Source organism: Amblyomma maculatum, chromosome 2 (assembly GCF_055883805.1).
Source record: "Amblyomma maculatum isolate TAMU_Amacu chromosome 2, ASM5588380v1, whole genome shotgun sequence".
Lineage (NCBI taxonomy): Eukaryota > Metazoa > Arthropoda > Arachnida > Ixodida > Ixodidae > Amblyomma > Amblyomma maculatum.
The window spans coordinates 415,228-430,673 of NC_139345.1; the positions used below are offsets into that span (position 1 = coordinate 415,228).

At 51.0% G+C, this 15,446-nt stretch overlaps 2 protein-coding genes across 6 annotated transcripts in view; both read right to left on the minus strand.

The window, feature by feature from the left end:
* The window catches only part of LOC146197787 (protein unc-13 homolog B-like), a 363,959-nt gene that overhangs the window by 205,113 nt on the left and 143,400 nt on the right, over positions 1 to 15,446 (minus strand). The window lies entirely within an intron of this gene.
* The window catches only part of LOC146197790 (uncharacterized), a 76,119-nt gene that overhangs the window by 42,375 nt on the left and 18,298 nt on the right, over positions 1 to 15,446 (minus strand). The window lies entirely within an intron of this gene.

Here is a 15,446-nt window from a genome sequence, read left to right on the forward strand (position 1 = left end):
AGCTTTCGTTGCTCCAACATACCGCTTTTGCTCCCTGAGGGCATTAATTTGCTATGGTAATATGTCATCACGTTATAAGAAACTAACCAATCCGGCTGTCTGCTTTAAGAAACCGTCAGCGGACAGCACCAAACCCAACTCGGTCCTCACCGGCGATGCTCTGCTTCGCGGCAGAATCCTCAGCGCCAGCGGCATTGCTGCAGTGCAGCGATGGTCACTGATTCCCGGCAGTGTACGTGACACCCGTTAGGGGGCGGCTAATTATAGGGATGAACAGGAAAGGTAGGGAAAAGGAACGAGAAATGATGATTGCAAATAAAACGGGACAGTGGGCGTTTCCAGACGGGGCTCGAACAAGAGGAGACGCGCTCGAGGCGGAGAAAAGAAAAATTAATTCTAAGCGGGAGGACAGCCGGGAAAGCTTGAGCACGGTGCACTTCGATCCCAATTCGGGGCTAAATTAGTTCTGCCTATTTTTTAACACCACCCGAGCGCAAACCGTCCTCCTCCTTCATCTCTGGGGAAGGCAAGCGCGAAAAGAACAAAGGAAAAAGTACATATATAGGGCGGCTCTTTTATCAGACGCACTCAGCAAAAGAAAGGAAGTACCAGAAGAACGGTCACTGATCAACAGAGAGCCTGAAAGGGAGAAAATAAGACTAAAAACAAAAATCTGCTCCACTGAAAACGGACGAAAGAGGCGCACGATCGGCAAGGTGAAGCAACAATGGGCCGAATATCGGAGAAGAATTAAGAGCAAGTTATGAAAAGAAAAGAAAAACAAAAAGGATGAAAGATAAAACAGGTTGGGATAGAGCTAAGGGAAAGGTGAACACGCGAGAACGGCCACCAGCGGTAGCGTCTCGAAAGGAAACGAAAAGACTCAAGCGAAATTCCCACCACGCCGCTGCCCATCAATTTCGGGAATGGGAGTTGTTCTGGAAAAGCCTTCCGCTTTCCCTAGCATTTTCTTTTATCACTTTCTCTCTCGTTTTCTCTGTGTCTCTTGCTCCTCCTTTAGGGTTCCGCACACAATCCGGGAGCGTCCAGCAGACGAAATTCTTCATTAGAAGGGGACGCAACGGTTCGTCTTGATGGTTCCCCTTTTGAGCGCCAGGTCGCCGAATACAATAGCGACAACACAGGAGTGCACGCAGGTCTGAAGAGAATGCAAGCGTAAAAATAAACCAAGCAAAAAGAACGACTAAAAGAAAGAACGAAGAGATGACGCACAAAGTGATCAAAGAAGAGACGACGCAGGAAGCTTCGCTCGTCTTCTTCCCTCGATCAAACTTACACGCGTACTCTCTACCCCTGCTAGAAACTCCCGCTCGGCGCGAGAAAAAACAGGAGGCAAAGTAGCCATGAAGATCAAAAAAGGAACTTTGTAAGAAACCGCAGAGAATGACGCAGAATAAAAAAAAAAAAAGGGAGACCCGCTACCGATGATAATAATCAGCGCATAATATCAACTGGCGCGTAACAGCAAGAACACTTCTGTGCGCTTCCGGGATAGGAAGGGCGTGTCCCTGCGGTTAGGTCTCCTCAGAAACGTATTAGGCACGCTAACCCTCCCGACGCCGTCTCCGTTAAATGAACTTCGCTCTTCGCTTATTCGCACAAGCCGCTAGCCCCTTCTTGTCGGCCTTTGCATCGTCGCATTTTTCTTTTTCTTTTTTTATGTTTGTCTGCCATTTCCCTCCTTTCATTAATTAGTGACCCACTCTCCTCTGTCAGCCCGCTGAACACGGAGGACGTTCCGGCAGGCCCGATATTAGGAACGCATTAGCTGGTCACCTCCCTCGTCAGACGTCACCGGCTATTCACTAAGGGGTGTCACTTCGCGCGACGAAGGGCGCGCGCATATCAGTGCTGGCGGCGAATAAAAAAAAAAAAAACGTCGCGTAAAACCGAAACTACAACAAAGGATGCCAAACAAAAGAAGCAACAACCACCACCATTAGCGCCAAAGGGAGAACGCAATTCGACATCATCTCAAACAAGAACAAAAAATACTTGTGTGACTGAAGGGGTTCGGAAGCAAAACTTAAAGTAAGCGTCACCAGTGTGCGAAAAAAGGAAGATAAATAAACTCGAGGAAGTCGTGAGAGAGACGCAGGGGAGCCTGGAGTGAAAGGAATAGAACGAGAAGGAGATAGGTGTTCTCAGAGGAGGAGGAGGAGGAGGAGGGGGGGGGGGGGTTGCGTTCGCAAAAGAGCAGGGCGTAGCTAAGTCACGGCATGCACACACCCGACGGCTGCCGCAGTGGTCGCCGCGCCGAAGCTGCTTCGGCGCCAGCATTCCCTCGGGACCCATCCGTCAGGGTCGGCGGAAGGCCTATATCAGGGCCTGCTATAGGCTACCGCGCACTCTTGGCGGAGGCTGCGCCAGCCAATTTGAACGACGCCGGCTTCCCTCCTCCCCGGGGCAATCATGCACGCACTCTCCGATGCACGGCAAGAACTATGCCATCAACAGATCATCTCAGTTTATCGCCGTCGTCCCTTTGCTTCCTTTCGCTGTCCGTCGATGGCAGCCCCCGAGCGAGCCAGCGAAGCCGGGATAGGCGCGATGCTGCTCGCCAAAAAACGCGAAGCGGCCGACGAGGTTGAGTGCGGCTGCGCCAGACGCGCCGCTAAGTTCACGCCCCCGAAAAGTGCAACGCCATCACCGCATTTGGCCGCTGCTACGAGCGACGACGGTAACGAAAAGTAACGCTGCTTCGAGGTGCGCAGCTTTGCCGCTAGCTACAACGTATTACCCTCCCGAGACAGCGATGCCAGTAAAGCGTGACATGTTGCTGCTTAATCAGACACACTTCAAGCCTTCCATCTGGGATGCAAAGTACCGCCAACCACCACAATCCATCAGCCCATAAAAATGTGAACGGGACAAAAAGTCCCCCCCCCCCCCCCTTAATGTTGACTTAAGGGGGGTCAAATCGAAGACCGGCACAGAACAATACTACATCGAAACCGCGAGCGTTATACGCCGCAGACAGAAGCGTTAAGGGTATACGGTCATGTGGTGCAATTATTTTCATCGGCGAGTTTTCGAAGGCCAATGCAGGGTAAGGCACAGAGCTAGGCCCCGCCGAAAAACGCAACTATAAATATCAAAGGCATTTAAATAAATGTCAATACAAACAGATTGGTTCTCGATTTGTTGGCCAGCGGTCGTGATTCCGCACAGAAATTTTCCTCAAGTGGATCCACTTACTGAATCCGACCTCCTTCCGGGCATCTCACCGCGTCCTTTTGGTCTGCTTGAGAAAACACTTGAGGCTTTACTTACGTACTTATTGGCAAATATTTATACAGGCTCGTGCCATCGCCTGAAAGTTTCGGTTAAAGTCTGACTACAGCCGCCTGCAGTCGCCACGCTAAGCAGCTTAAAGGCGCGCTAAGACCTTACCACGCACACCAGCGTCCGTGTAATCCGATCCGAATGCCAGCTTTGGCATCGACCCGACCGACAAGCGAAGGTGCTGAAGACAGCAGGGAGACAGCAAAACCGCTGTGGTGGCAGGCATAAAATTCAACCGAAGAAATATACAATCAAAACAGGCTTCCAGATACAGTGTACGGTGAAAAAAAAAAAAAAAAAAAAAACTGTGCGTCAACATCTAAGGTACACTCCTTTCGCGCGCCTTAACGGTACAGAGCACGGCCTACGTATACGAACATTCGCACTAATTCGAAAAGAAAAGCGACTTATCCATTAAACTAACCGCACCTGCACTGTCACAGCTGACTGACTTGAAGGTGACACCAGACATTAGGCTCGCCAAGAGCATCAGGGGCTATTCTAAAGCGTTAGCTCCCCTGTATTCATATGCGAGTGCCGCGTTATTCCTGGGCCTAGACCTCACGCGTTCCAGAGATGGCGCCGCATGTCGTCTCATCTCGCGCTGCGCAGCAAACGTCGTTTTCATCGTCGCGCCCAGGCACGAAAGCACCATGCTATTGCCACAGCCGATCACGCCTCGTGTAAAACTGCAACGCACTCTCGCGCTGGACATTCAACATCGTCATCTTCATGAAGTTCCACCTGCTCAGCTCCTTCATTTAACGTAGGTAAATACGCCATACACACGCGCCATCTCGCTAAGGACATGGACAGCAGCCGTACCAGAAGGCTGCCGAGAACATCGAACAACGAGAATCCAGACAAGCCCGCTGTAGATGGATAACGCTCGCGAAACATGGTTCAAGAATAGTTGAACCTCCATATTTTTCTTGAGGGCAGGCAACTGGCTACACCAGTGTACCTGGCAATGACTGCTTGCATGTGACGTTTTAGACGCCACATCGTGGTGGACCACGGATAGCATCCATGGTGGGAAATGGACGAAGTGGCGATAACATGCTTGGATAAGCCCCGCCATAGTTGAGTCAACATGCATGACGGCAGCTGTGACGCCGGTGCAAGCCATCATTTACAGTTGTAAATAAAAGTCTCTACTATTTAGTACCAATTAACCTCAATTTAGTGCTTCAGGTCTAAACACTTAGATCGCGCGCAGAATGTGGGATGGCTTTAGCGCCAAGACCGCTGCACGCGGCGTAATTCCGTCTTCTCAACGGTAGGGTCCCGCAACTTCTTTCTCGTCACTGGTTGCCTCTGAGCGGGTTAAACGGCGATTGTTACTGAGAGGTGTGTCTGAATGCAACCTAAAGGTAACATACACTCACTGAAGGCAGGAAATGATTATGTGTAAAGTTATTAAATAGTGTAAGCGTTGTCATTCTGTTGTCTCGCGGCTGTGTTCACGGCAGGTTTTGTGGCTATTAAGAATTAAAAACATCAGATATGATGCAACCTAAAGGGGAACACCCCTCCAGAAAGATATTAGTAGCTTATTGTAATGCTGTAATTTAAAAAACAAAATTGGAAAAAAAAATGCAAACGCAGGATTCGAACATACATTCTATTCGCTAAGTGCTCAGGTAAGTAATGTTAATCCATTGCGGCACTGAAGCAACGAGGAACGCAGGCTTTAAATGTGCTCTTATTAATGTTTACAATATTTCCGCTATCTGTCGCCAGGTGACGCTGCTCAGAGGACCCTACCGTTGAGAGAACGGAATCACGCCTGCACGCGAGAGCAGGCTGCTTACGCCAACTTTCACTTGCGCCACCCCCCCCCCCCCCCTCCTCCTCCTCCCCGGCGACTAGACGCAAACGACGCCGGCTGGCCTAAGCAAGCTAAACAAACAAAAAAAAAAAAAAACACAAACACACTCGCATGGCACCTTAATCGGAGTAAGGGCACAGGCATACGCGAGAGGGTTAAAAGAAAAAGTGCGAAAGCAGAGTACGCTCACACGCCCGAAGTAGTTCGGACGCGCAAAAATTAAAACTGCAGCGTATAGCGCTTTACTGTCTCGTACCACCGAGTCTCTCCTGTCTTGGAACTCCCCGCCTGAAACAAAAAAGGCAGAAAAGGCGCCCACCACACAGACTGCCTCTTTTGTCTCCGTTGCATTGGCTGGTCCCTGCTCATCAAGAGGAACAGACAGAGTGCGGCAGCAGAGAAACGTGCGCGGTGGCGGGGCTATATATACTCTCTCGTCTCGCTTTGGTTTTTAGCTCCCTCTACCGCCAAAAATTCCCTTGCCTCGGTCCTTTGTTTGCGCAGTCTGCAAATTTGTTGCGCGAGCTTCGTGCCGAGAAAGCCCAATGAGCGCACGCAGTGAAATCGATATTCAAACAAGGACATGCCTCCACCACTCCCCCTTCGCCGCTTCTGCGCGGCGGACTCATCGTCTTCTCGCGGAGTCTCCACGGTCCGTCCTGTCTGTCCTTCAGTGTCGTCCCTCGGCTTTCGCGGCCTTTCCGCACACTCCCCTCTTACGTTTCTTTCTCTCTTTTTACATCTACCCTTGTTCTTTCGCCTTACAATACCACCACAGTCGCCATTATCTGCCGTCAGACTCGCCGCTCGAGCGAGACCCGCTCATTTTGGCCCGTGTCACTGCTCGTTTCTTCCGGCTTACTGGCCGCGCACATCCTTTCTACCGCCATTTTGTTGCGACCCCAGCAAAACGCAAGAGCAACGAAGAAAAACGCGAATTCGGCGATTCCGACCACTTTCCTTTATTTCGCAGTTCTCGACTTTTTTTTTTCTTTTTTTCTTCTTCTTCTTAGTCAGCGCGTTTATCCGAGGGGTTCGTTAAGGGCGGCTTACAAATATTATCGAGCAAGGCACCGGGAGCCAACCGTTCCGCAGGAACAGAAAAGGCCGTCTATACTGTGAGAGGGCGGTGAAGATAGAAGGGAAAGGAAGGTGGCAGAGAAAGAAGGAAAGTGCCGTACATCTCCTCCTCGGACAGTTTACGCTCCGAACGGGAAGCTCGTAAACACCGCGGGCGCAAAGCACCTTGCCCACGCTGGGGTCGGTATTCCTTCCGGCAACGAGGGTGACGGGGACCAGCGAGAACGGTCGGGGACCACCCGGTGGAAGCCAACAGAATACAAACACGACGAGCGCCTAAGGTCAGCGGCGCGAGAGGAGAGCGAGAAAAGAGAGCAACGCAAACAACAGGAAGTAAATGCGGCACAATACAAGGGTTCGGGCCAGAATGAGAAACGAAATAAATAAGGAATCGCGCCGCGGGCCTCGAAAACTACGGTCACCCGCCGGCGCGTGTGTATTATTGAGGCGCACGTGCGGCCAACGCAATGCGGACACTCCCCCGCCCTCCCGAGAGAACCGCGGGGCCGCGATGACATAAGAACATGGAGGTACGGCATAGGCGAGTGGAAACAGCGCGAATCGGGGTAACTCATGCAGAACGCAGAGCCAACTCGACGGAGCATGCACTGCAGAGGATCGACTGTGCGTACAAACAACAGGTCGGAAGGGTGACGCTTGCGAAACAAAGACAAAAGGACATGGCGCAGAGATCTACACACGCTCTCAAGAGCAGAGCTGAGGGGAAGAAGAATGTCGGGATGAAAGAATCGGAGACCACGGAGCACGCACACACCTGCGGCAAAGAGCACACTGGCAGGGTAAATACGAGGCACCAGCGGGATGGAGGCTGGTCCGCGCCTTTCTCCGGTCGTGTAAGCAGGGATGCCCGAGAGTAACACAGGGAGGAACAAAGGAGAAAAAGCAGTAAGTGGGGTTGAAATGAGTCGGGCCCCAAAACCACAGGTCCAGTCCGCCCGACTCTGTCCATTTGCATAGCATCTTCGTTTTACGCATCGCTTTTCGCCTAGCTTACACTTCACCTGTTTTCGCTGTATTCTCGAAGAAGGTTGCGGCCGTATAATTCAGCGTGTATGCAAAGACGGCGCTGACGAGACGTTGGAATGGGCACTTACGGACAGAGAAAGAAGAACCGCGCGCGAGAAGAAACAATGCACTGGAAAAAAAAAAAAGAGCCGAAGAGCCGCAGGTCAGGTGAAGGCAGGAGATCTGCTGGAGTCTCCTATCACGGTGATGCAAACGAGACCAACAGCGAGAAGAGCGCCTACCACTGTACGCCGCCATCACAGTTCTCTCTCCACTGAGAGGCGCCGCGGCCTGAGCAGAGGCAGTCCCGCGTCACTTTTCCGAAACAGCAGGGAATACTCCCGGATGCGGCAGCGCGTTGTGCCGTCGCTTTTCGCACAGACCCGCGCCTCTTGCTGCTGCGGGCATCCCTGCGCGCCACAGTGTCTGGGGTGGCGGCCAAATCAGCGAGCAAGGGACGCACCGATAGCAGGCGCATAAATCATTTCCCGGGATGACAGGCGGGCAAACGACGCCCCGTATACGCCGAGACGATAGCGGGAAACGACGGGCAGAGGTGCCACCCGTATATATGTATACGCCCGAGAGATGACTTTCAAAACGCGCCCACCCTCAGCGCCCTCTTGTCTCTCGGCCGCCTCCGGAAGTGGCACGCTGTGCATTTAGCCCAGGCTCACGGTGCGAAGAGGGAGGGAGGAACGGGTCTCCCGCCCCTCTGCCCGCTCTAGGCCGCGTGTCACGCAGAACGATGGCGTAAGCGGCGTTCGCACTTGCCGCGAAAAAGCTCTGTGAGACTGCTCAACGCTTTGCGAGGCATCCGAAAAAAAAAAAAATAAAAAACAGACGCATTAAGGAAATTATGCAGAACATCTGCAATGCACGACCACACTCATCAAGAGGCTGAATGGCTCTCACGTCTCATTCATCCCCTCCCTCTCGCGATTTATTACTCTTCTCTCCAAATTTATCCCTGTTCTCCAAACACATGCAGTTTCCGCGTTACTCTTAGCATGCTGAGACCTCTCCTTGTGCAAGCGTTGCTTTTTGTTCTGAAAAACAAAAAATAAAAAGAGGTGCTTTCGAGCAGTGGTGTGAGAAATCGCCCAAATAAACGCACATTAGGCGCCTCAAAACGATCCCTCGTTCATTCGAGTGAAAACAAGCACTGATCTATCTGCTTGAGCAGTTTAGGCCCATTATGGACCTGCAACGTTACGGTTAAGGACGGCCGGCCATCGCAGCACGCATTCCAGGCAAATCGCTATCAGCTTTCAAGGTAGTTAAAGAAAATCGCCCTATATGCCCCCGACACAAGCGTTTGTCACAGTGGCGCATTAAGCCCTAAGTACCAAGTCGGAGAAAGGTTCGAAGCCTCTATACAGCACGCTCTAAATGGCAAGCATGCGGGAGCTGCCATCTGCCTAAATAGAAGCTCCCCAAGAAGATGCATGGCATGATACTCGCTCGTAATGAGCACCGGCAGCAAGGTAGGCAATGAGAAATCCGTGCACACCGAGTCCTTCTTACCCATACAACTACACAGATACACGGATATAATTTCGCAAAAGCAAATTGTCAAATACGCACAAATAAAAAAAGGTAGCCTCAAAATGACTGTTCAAGCTAACTCGCCGTTACCCACAGCTCAACAGTTGAGTCATGACCAGGCTCCGCATTTCGTAAGCTTCCATTTTCCATTTCGGATCCATTTGGACCTCTGGCGTTGTTTGGGTAACAAAGCTGTGGTTTTCAAGCGCACTCGGGAAGTGACCGGGCCACTGGCTCACTTAATTGCGACCGTGACTTAGCATGACCCAGTCAGTGGTAAACCGGCACGTGCCTTTCTAAGCTCATGGTGATTATCTTGCGTCTGCAAGATGTGCTCGCGAGGTTCTGACGACAAAGCTAAAAAAAAAAAATAATAGATTAATGAAATTATAACGAGCACACAAACACCCAAGACAGAGGAAGAAGAGAAGGAGGGGGAAAGGCTTTCGCCATTAAGCTCTTAAGAGAAGCTAAGTGAAATCCTGTAACTTTTTTTTTGTCTGATTCTGTCGTCATGGCGACGTCCGGCCAAATTAAATGGAAAATAAAATATTGTGAAATGCCTGGTTGGCCACAAGAATACAAGAAGAAGAAATCAACACAGAAACACTAGTATCAGCTAACGCACTGTCCAGCATTTCAGCTCCGTGTGATAAGCCGATACAAGGCAAAAATACAAATGAACGCCTCGTACGCTCCATTGCCGAATGTGCGCTTACTTTAGCCATTGTAGACACCTAAATAAATACAGCAGCGAATCAGTCATTAGTAACGTGCGCAGTCGCATGCATTCAAATCAAATGTACCACTATTATTGATGCTAAGCCTTAACGTGAGGGCAAAAAAAAAGTTAGAGTGCTTCACTCAACGGCATCCAAGGCAGACGCAACGGTATTTTCAAGTAATAGCGTGCTAAGCTCACGAAGAAAAAGGCAGAAAAAAGAATACAATATGAGGAACGAGTTCAATATATCCGATTGCGCAGTGACGCGAGAAGAACGCACACTAAGCATATCTCCGCGTTTCTTGAAGACTTCTGAAATGACCTTAATTTGCTGGAACCGCCGCGGCACGAGTGGTGAAAAAAAAAAAAAAAATCCACAAGAATTTTCAGTTTTTTTAACGTGAACAAGATTAAATAAAAGGTTTTATCTTTTTGTGTGCGTGCTCGGAAGAAGCACGGAGCTCGGTCTATAAAGATTGAGGGGGAAACTTTTATTTCTAATCAATGTAACATAAAGCGGGAAGCGCGGCACCAAGAACGGCGCAAGTAATCACAGAACCTGAGGCACGTAAACAAACGTACTTCAACGCCAAATGTTCGGATCGCTCATGAGTGTTCATTCAGTGGCGCAGAGGAAACCACGAGGGGAAAGAGATTTCGTCCCATTTAAAACGTAGCGGGGCTCAAGAACGGCGCAAGTAACTCCCCTGCGCAAAAAGGCTCCCACAGCGTCACTAACCGGACGCGGAGGGTAACCAGGCCCAATATTGGCAGCCCACGCTAAAGCGCCAAACTTGGGAACAGAAAGCGTGCACCAATTTCCGGCCGCTGGCGTGCTGTGATGACACAAGAAAAGTAAGCGATGCAGGGCTAGTCTAAATAAGTTATGGCGTGCAGCTTAAGAGGCTCTGCGATCGCAGCGCCGCACGGGGGCAACGGATATATATATATATATATATATATATATATATATATATATATATATATATATATATATATATATATATATATATATATATTCGCTCTCATTTGCATGCGCCCCTTGTGTGGCGGCGGCGGTTAGCAAACACAGGGTTCGCAGCAGAAAAGCGTGTCTGGCTGTAATTTTCTGTTGAGCGGCGGGACACCCTTTCAATAGGCGTGGAACGCAAGAAACAAAAGAAACGCCTTAGGCATCTCACGGCGCAGGCATGGTGTGTACACGTTTCCTATTTCCTTCACAACGAACTGACAGCATTCAAGGTGCTCCAAGCTCACCTTTAGGCCAGCCGGCCACGAGGCGACATGGTAACAAAAATAAAATAAAAACGAGGCTTGTTTACAAAGTGCAGACCAAGACGATTAGGAGTGGCGATCGAGCACGCCAGGCGTGCAAACAGGTCTGGGACAAGTGAGCAGCATGGAAAGGCTGCTCATTAAAGATGCCCGAGATACGGTCGAAGAAAAAGAAAAGGAAAATCAAAGCGGCCCCAGCGATTCAACTAACACAGTAGATGGTTGGCAGCTGGAATCATTTTTTAACGGTAAAAAACACATGGACACTAAGAACACGACATACAAGGGACACCCGCCAATGCTACCGGCCAACGCTATGGTTGGCAGGTAGCATTAACAGCAACCTTCTGCCATGATGCAACATTTTAGGACTTCCTAAACATAGGCAAGGAAAGTGTGACCATAACAAGATAAACCACAAGCATGCAATGAGCTCGAGGATTCGCAGGCCTTGCACATGCCCTGTTTTTGTCTTGAGGCTGAGAGGTGAACATGGGCTCTCTTCCATCAATTAATAATTATTTCACAGAGGCACTGTTTCTTATTCGTGATTCTCATTATCGCCAACCCCGACGCGCAGCGAATCATCCCGAAGCGTTTGATCACCTGTAAAGCGTGCTTCGCCGCAACAAGTTTCACTGGGAGGCAGAGCCGACCTCTTACAGCAATATGGATCAAGAGATAGGTCGCGTTTAATGAGTGAGTACGTCTTAGCTGTACGACTTCTGCTCAGCATTATCAAGTTATTTTGAGGACTGTATAGGGACCTCTTAAACAGAAGAAATGTTCCTAGGAAATCAAGAAACAGGCGCGCAGTAGCGATCACATGGCAACCGTCCTTGCCAGTCTACCAGCTCGATTCCTAGAGAGTACATCGAAAATAATAAATATGTCCAGTGACGACACTGTACTCGTTGTTATACAGCTAACTGCGCTGTGCCCTTAAATTTATAAGACGGGGGAGTCATTAAAGGCACAGTAAATTCGGAGAGAAACCAAGAACTGCCACGGGACGTTCAACGCAGCCTAAATAGCATCACGTTCTGTAAAATGTGAACCACTCGCCTTCATATCACGACAGGGACATTTAATTCGGAATAAAACACAGCGTATAATGTGTTTAGAGAACTTGCTATATCTGCAGAAGAAAACAAATAAAGGAAAAATGAGGGACACTTGGCTCCAGCGCCTTTGTGACGCGACAGAGTGTGTTAATGGCATCCGTCAGCAGCGCCTCTGGCGACTCCTCGTTCCCGCAGATTCAAGCCTCACCGCCATGCTCTTCGCTACTGTCTTAATCAGTTATGCCTGCATTAGAGCCTCGGTAAAGTCGCACATACTCGCTAGCAAACAGTCGTAAAACACATTATTATCTGAAATACCACGAGGCATGGATATAAAGCCCCGCTTTAAACAAGTCGTACGGATGGTCCTGGGCAGGACTAGGGGTAGAGTTTCTGACTCGGATACTAAGAGGTGTAGGTTTCCTATCTCACCCCAATCCCAATGTTCTGTTCAGCGCAACAGGTTTACGACACATACTTGCACGCTCTAATGCGTTTGAGCCATGTTGCGATCTTTAGTCCTTCTAATAACAGTCTACTGAAATGTTCCAATCACTTCCAATTTCGCCGCTCCAAGTGTGCCATCAAACCTTTTCTACCGACCAGGATTCTCTATATACGGCAAATAGGCCACCAGGTGGCGTCGCCCAGGGCAGCAGCACCCGCGTCGAGCTCCGATCAAATCCGCACGCATCGCTGTTCTGCGCCACCAACCCCTGAAAGTTTTCAACCGGCGCGTAACCTCATCACCGCGCACCGACTGATACCAAGTACAACCCGGTACCGTTCCTCATTGCGTGGCAGCGGCTGTTAGAAAATCCGAAGCGGCCGCCGCCCTCGTAAGCCTCGCAGCCCCGCAGCATAACATGGACTCCTCGGCCCCAGCGACGCTCCAACCGCAGCCTGCCCCTGGAAACATCGCCGCCATGCCTCTCACCGCCGCACCGTCCGCCGCCACCTCGAACGACGCCCTCCTCGACTCCGCGGACTTTACCCCCGACCCCGCAGACGGATGGATTACACCCGCCGCCCGTAAGACACTCACTGAGCCCCGTTCCCGGTATGCCCTCCACTCTGTGTGCGTGCAACTCCCCGCCGCCGCCTTTGCGCCTACTGTAAAGCCCTACGCTCTACTCACCGCCTTCTCCGCGGCGGCTCAGCTCCCTGCCGGTGCCTCTTCCGACATTTCCCTCTATCTCCGGCCCCAGCAACGGATTGCCATCATCAAGACCTCGTCCCAGCTGATTGCTTCACGCCTGAGTGCCATTAATCACATCACCCTCAACAAGGAAGAAATGCTCGTGCACTCATACATCGCAGCCCCCACCAACTCCTGCCGCGGTGTGATACACGGCGTCGACGCTGGACTCTCCACAGCTGCTCTCATGCAAGGCCTGGAAAGCTATTCTGCAAACATCCTCAACGCCCGCATGATGGGCACCACCGAGTCCGTCCTCATCACCTTCGAGGGCTCAGTAATTCCGAACACCGTCTATTTTCGCCGCGCCGCGTATCGCTGCCGCCCACATCACCCCAAGGCATATAAATGCACCCAATGCCTGCAATACGGGCACCGGACTTATACCTGCACCGAACGTTACCTCCGCTGTAACATCTGCTCTACTGAGCTCCAATCAGCTGACGACGCCCATCCCTGCTCGCCATGGTGCCTTCACTGCAAAGCAGACCATCCACCGTTCGACACCGCATGTCCCATTCAGCATCAGCAAGACCAAGCCCGGGCCAAAGCTTCATATGAGCAGCGCATCAAGTTACGCAGTGCTACGTCGATTCATAAGGCCTCACCACCTACGGGCCCGGATAGCACTGCCCTACATGCGAATCCGCAGTCATCTGCGCAATTTTTAACTTCTCTACCTGCCACATCGACCTGGGGAAAGAACCAGCCCCACCAGATGCCTCTTCAACCGCCATCTACAGCACCGACCACATCGTTCCTGCGTCCTGCTACTGTTCAGTTGACAGCCCAACCTCAACCTCAAATCACGGGACCAAAAGAACCCACCCCGCATCAGTCCACCTCCGCAGTGAACCAACAGGCGGCCCCTCAGGAGAGGTTGCCACCGGTCAAACCACAGCTGACAGCAACTTCGCAAGACACCCCCTCATGCTCAGGTACGCCAGGCACTCTCCCATCCCCCCTCTCCACCCCTCCTCCGCTAAACTTTTGCAACAATACACTGATCTAAAAAACCGTCTTCTTCCGTGTGAGCAACAACTGACCGAAATCACCCAATGTGTTTCCACCCTCGAAACCCTTGTTTCTAACGTTCTCTCCATTGTCTCCCCCCTCGTCTCCCGAATCGAGGAGCTCACCTACAGCGTCGTTTCCCTCGAAAAAACCACCCACCTCAACACTCCCACCCCCATGCAAGCCACCTCCCAATCTCTCAAACGTACACACCCAACTCCGGCGGCCGAGGTAGGTCCTCTACCTCCACCCCCGCCGTCTTCGTCGTTCTCTCCCACCTCTAACGCACTATAATGGCTAACACAACCGCACTCCAAATTGTGCAATGGAACTGCCGCAGCCTCAGAACAAATAAAATACCTCTGTATCAATGGCTTCTCACTCTTCCTTCTCTACCGGCTTTCCTGCTACTTCAAGAAACACGGCACACTCATAACATCCCTGGATACCGTGGACTGCACACCCCCAACACTACCAAACTCCTCGTTTCCTCTTTCATCCGTAGAGACCTCAAGTTCGAACACATCGAAGTCCCGACCGTGCTACAACCCTATCTCATTGCTTTCGTATTTTATCCCTCGCCAAAACAGCGCCCTATATGCTTCCTCAATCTCTATAACAGACCCACCGAATACTGCCTTTTCAAACCACTCTTCTCTTTCACTGCATCCCTAGCTCCCACCCACGAGCTGCTACTGGCAGGAGACTTCAATGCCCCGCACGTCAGCTGGGGCTACCCGACTACATTACGGCCTGGCCGCATACTTCACACACACATTATGCAGAATCACTTCACCGTACTCAACACTCCTGACACACCCACACGCACAGGCACAAGCACACAAAAACCGTCCACCCCTGATCTCGCGCTCTTCCTAGGCTCCACACAAATCACCTGGCAAAGCACGGACGCACAGCTCCTCAGCGATCACTATATCATTCTGTTATCTCTCGATCTCTCTCTACGCCACCGGAAAAGTACGCGACACCTCACAAACTGGGAATCATTCCGCAAAATCCGCACTTCCACCTCATCCCAAGCTCCCCCATATCCAGATTGGCTCCAATCTCTTATTCGGCACGACAATCTGCAACTACGACAGAAAAGTCTTCTGCGCCCACTGTAACTCCTGACCCACACCTAATCCGCCTGTGGAAGCGGCGCAAGCGACTCCTTAGAAGAATCAGACAACAGCCACACAACCTCCAACTCAAAGAAACACTAGACCGACTACACTCTGACATAACACACTACTGTTCGACCCTTGAGGCATCTAACTGGGATAAAGTGTGTAACCGCATCAATGGCACCCTCCACCAAAAATCCACCTGGCATCTCCTCCGCTCCCTTCTCGGTCCCCAACCCCACCCCACCCCCAC